The sequence below is a fragment of the Pipistrellus kuhlii genome, unplaced genomic scaffold (assembly GCF_014108245.1).
Source record: "Pipistrellus kuhlii isolate mPipKuh1 unplaced genomic scaffold, mPipKuh1.p scaffold_m20_p_6, whole genome shotgun sequence".
Classification (NCBI taxonomy): domain Eukaryota; kingdom Metazoa; phylum Chordata; class Mammalia; order Chiroptera; family Vespertilionidae; genus Pipistrellus; species Pipistrellus kuhlii.
Genome location: NW_023425562.1, coordinates 17,494,616 through 17,499,423, shown reverse-complemented (window position 1 = coordinate 17,499,423; position 4,808 = coordinate 17,494,616). Strand labels below are relative to the sequence as shown.

Genomic DNA, 4,808 nt, shown 5'->3' with positions numbered 1-4,808 from the left:
CCAGTATGGGGGTGTGCAGGAGGTAGCTGACTAATGATTCTCATCATTGATATTTCTGTCTCTCTCCCTCTCCCTTCCTCTCTCTGAAATCAATTAAAAAAAATTAATCCTATCCTATATAATAAAAGCCTAATATGCTAAGTGTCTGGTTGCCAGGTCATCCATTCAACCAATCAAAGCATAATATGCTTAGGCCTCTCAACTGCTTGCTATGACATGCACTGACCACCAGGGGGCAGAATCTCCAACTGGTAGATTAGTTTGCTGCTGGGATCCAGCTGATCTGGACTGAGCAGAGATGGGTCAGACACGCTGTGGAGCGCCCCCTGTCCCTCCCCTGCCCCAATCATACACCGGTGGGGTCCCTCAGCCTGGCTTGCACCCTCTCGCAATCTGAGACTCCTCAGAAGATGTCAGAGAGTTGGTTTTGGCCTGATCCTGCAGGCCAGGCTGAGGGACCCACTGGCACATGAATTTGTGCACCAGGCCTCTAGTATAATAATAATATTCTATTAACATTCATAGCAACATGTGTTATATAGATTTCCCTATCTATGCACACTACACACTACAGAGCATGACCATGGAGAGGAGATAGAATAACCACAAAAAGCTAACCCAGAGCCTTATTACTGCATAGCCCTGAGTCCTTTAATGGAAGACTCAATAGCCCTGAAACTTGAATACCCCTGAGATCCTCCCAGCACCACTGCCCAGTAGGATTTTAATGGACATAAGGAGAATCTCGGTCTGTAAGAGGACTGAGAAAATGTTCAGTTATGTTTACTGTGCTCCTGTCAAGAAAATGTGTTCAATGCATTTTAGAAATATTTCATTCAAAAGGATAGATTCTTTTTTAGGTTGGCTCTTCGTAGATAATTCATTATTCATCTGGAAACACTATCTTTCTGATAGTGTGAGGTATATTTGTTGTGGTTTAGGATGGTTGTTGTTTGTTGTTGTTGTTGTTGTTGTGGTTGTTTTTCAATTAGCAATAATCGTGCCTTGGATAAACCTCATTGGCTATGATACTGCCCCTAAGCAAAGCTAGAATGATCTATTTAAATAAAACACCTCTAAGTCTCTATAGGTTCCCTTAAGGAAGCTAACCAGCATCTCCCTCTGATGGTGTGATATTTACTCCACTAAAATAGCAAAACTCAGGACTCACAGCCTGGCCCTTCCTTCTACAAAGTGAGGCAAGGAGTCCTCAAAAACTGCCTTGCTCAAAACACTGGTCCAGGCTAGAAAACAAGCATTCAGGTGAAATAAGACCCAAAAGGAGACATCACATGAAACAGTTCCTCTAATCACCGAAAGACCACAGAAGCCAGGAAGCACCAAACGCCTCAATTTGTTCTTCTACATTTTCCAATAAAGTTTTCTGTATTTATTCCAACTCTTATTCTTTGTTCCTCTCTTGAGGAGGATAAGATTCTTTGCCTGTGGTGATTCTGGATTCTGCATTCCTTTCCCTTGAAACCTAAGACCTTATTCCACATGCTCCTACTTAATCACCAATAGGGCAAGACATTCCACAGAGAGGAGGAAGGGCAGGCAGTGGCAGGAGAGTGGGATGTGAGGAATTCTAGGAGAGGCCAGGATAGCTTAAAAAACCTGGAGATACCTGGGAAGATAACACCTTATGAAACCTGGAAACACCCAAGGCAACTTAGCATAGGGGCAGCACAAATGGCCTGAACACCACGGGAGTTCTGCAGCTCACAAGCTCTGACCTTGAGTCAGTTACTCAACCTCTCTACACCTCTGCTTCTTCCACTAGAAAATGGAGTAATAATACTTCCCTCACATAGTGTAAAGGTTAAAGGGGATATGTATGCACAGTGCCTACTAGAATGCCTGATAGACAGTTGGGCCTTTTATGTGTTGGATGTCCCTCCATGTAGAAAGGACCAAGAACACTGATAGAAGCAAACACTTGCTCCTCCAGGAGCAGCACCTGAGAGGTAGCAACGAAGCTGCAAGTATATGAACCAGCCAGGTATCACCCACCTCCTTCCCTCTCATTCATCGTGGAGGCTTATGGGGCCTGGATACAAATCATCAATGCCACCGTGGGAAAGCTAGGGATGCATTCTTCAGTGTTTCTGTCTTTGTTTTAATTTCAGGTTGTCTGCTCTAAACTGCATCTGAAAGATGGATGAGGAGTGAGGGTGAGAGTTGCCATTCTGCCTCTTCCATTTGAGGCCATCCCCTCCAGGCCTCCTGCCTGCCCCCAGTGTAGGAAACAATCATGTTACATGATTCTTACCTACCAGTGGCCTAATTGAGAGTAATTTTAGTTACTTGCTGCATAAAGCCAAGCATGTGTTTTTTCCAGGTGGGGAGACTGAGGTTAGAAGGCAGGCAGAGAAAAGCAGCACAATACTTGAAGCTGACATGGACTTTACATTTGTACACTGGGGTCACTATTTCAGTCTCATTGACATACTTGCCTGGAGGAACCCCCAGATGCTCAAAGAAGGGCTTGTGGGCTCATTGGCATGATCCTTCTGAATTTCAGGAGACAGCCTATAGGGGATTAGAGTTTAGTCATAGTCTCTGTGTTCAGGCTGAAAGTCCCCTTTGCTACGTAAGTGTCTGCAATTGATAGTTTCTCCTTCAGGAGACATTTTCACTTAGTCAACATAAAAATTTTATGTTCTTCCTTAGTTCTTCCTATTTCTTGTGAAATAATCAGCCAGGCCTTATGTGTTAGAACTCACCTGGACCTCGACAGGCTATGGCAATGAATGTCATTGGCCAAAGTGATTTCTTTAACCCAGCAGGTCTCCACCTTGGCCTGACATGGGGACCACCTAGGTGGGGTGTTTCTCAAAGTACTGATGCCTGGGACCCACCCCAGAGATTTATGTTTCATTGATGTGGGGGCAGCCTGAGTATCAGCAGTCTTTATTTATTTATTTTTTAAGTTATTGGTTGATTTTAGAGAGAGATGGAGAGACATGGAGAGAGAGAGAGAGAGAGAGAGAGAGAGAGAGAGAGAGAGAGAGAGAGAGAAGGTTGATTTGTTGTTCTACTTACCTATGCATTCATTGGTTGATTTATGTATGTGTCCTGACCAGGTATTGAACCCTTCCTGAATGGGTAGGGTGCCTTAAGAAAAGACTACATAACTCATGGGACTAGAGTGGACTCTGTCTCAGGCTGATCTGGAATCTTGGACAAGATAGAATTTTGTAGAGAACTGAGTTATTGTATTGACCTCCAGGCATAGGTCTGACTCAGGAAGCATTTTCAGGAGGGTATGGTTAAAAGAGCCCTGACTGGGGTCCAGAGACCTCAGTGTGACATTTAGAAAACTGCCTCAAGTCTCTGATTCAGTTGTTTATTTTAGACAATAATTGCACAATTCCTAATTTCCATGATTTGAAAGGATATGTTTCTCACTTCCCATTTATCTTACTTTATAATTAAAATAGTGCTTTGTCCTAACTGGTTTGGCTCAGAGGATAGAGCATCGGCCTGTGGACTGCAGGGTCCCAGATTTGATTCCAGTCAAGGGAATGTACCTTGGTTGTGGGCACATCCTCAGTGGAGGGTGGGCAGGAGGCAGCTGATGGATGTTTCTCTCTCATTGATGTTTCTAACTCTATCCCTCTCCCTTTCTCTCTGTAAAAAAATCAATAAAATACATTTAAAAAAATAAAATAGTGCTTTATAGTTTTCAAAACATTTCACACCTATTATTTCATTGGAGTCAAAGAACAGCCCTATCTGGTAGGTAGACCAGATGATGAGTGAATCGACCTGTCTGGGACTACAGAAGTCAGTGATGGACCCGGCTGCAAGAAAGGACAGGTCTTGCCTGTGTTCTTTCTACTGCTCTGTACACTCTGGACCTGCTTTAGAATCACAGGCTCAGAGTTCTTGGAGGGTGATAAGGAGGAGGGGGAATAATTGCATCCTCCTTTCCCAGAGTACCACCCCTATCTCAGTCCACACCAATGCACTGTCCCCAACAGAAAGTGGGAAGGATGACTTAACTGATGGGAAAGTCTGGGAGCAGAGGATGACCACCTGGGCTTGGTCCTTCTTACTCGCCATGACCCTCTGCTGCATCTGCAGACAACATGCATCCTTTCCTGCTCTGGCACATGGCAAGTGTAGGCCCAGGGTTTGGGGAAGAAAATTGAATCCAGAAGAGGGTTAGCAGGTCCATTAGTTGCACTCCAAGTAGAGCTTTTATCACAATAAAACCTATTTTAACTTTCATTGTCTATAATTCCAGAGTGTGGCTCTATTACATGATTCTAAACATGATTGGTATTGATTGGTTCCCCCCAAATCTGTACATTTTACAGCTGAATCAAATCTTAAGTTATTTGCTCTACGTCTTTTAAAGATGAAGCATTTGAGTGTAACAGATTTTGGTTCTTGCCAAAAATTAGATAGAACTGATTAATACATTAGCCACTGGATCTCCTGACTTCCCAGGAAAGGTTTCTTTTGCCCAATCATAGTTTCTTCAAGATTACTCAAGAGAGAAGCTGAGTTTATTCTTGGAGTACCCCACACAGGGGACCATAACAAAATGACATAACAAATTTTAGAAATAAACCATGAAAGGAATCATTATGGGGAAGGGAAGTTATCATTTTTTTGGCCATCCCTAACCTTCAGTTTGAGTTACACATGGCATACCAGGTTCGTTTTGCTGTACTAAGAACCCTACAATAACCTGCATTTATTTCTCACTCATATTTATTGTTGGCAACTATAGGTCATTTGCTACCCAGCCCTGCTCCCCAGGTCTTCTCTTTCTGGAACCAAGGCTGAAGATGCAG

General features: G+C 43.4%; 1 pseudogene; it reads right to left on the bottom strand.

The window, feature by feature from the left end:
* Nucleotides 1-966: 966 nt before the first annotated feature.
* On the bottom strand, nt 967-1,049 carry LOC118708605 (annotated as a pseudogene).
* Between the last annotated feature and the right edge of the window lie 3,759 nt (nt 1,050-4,808).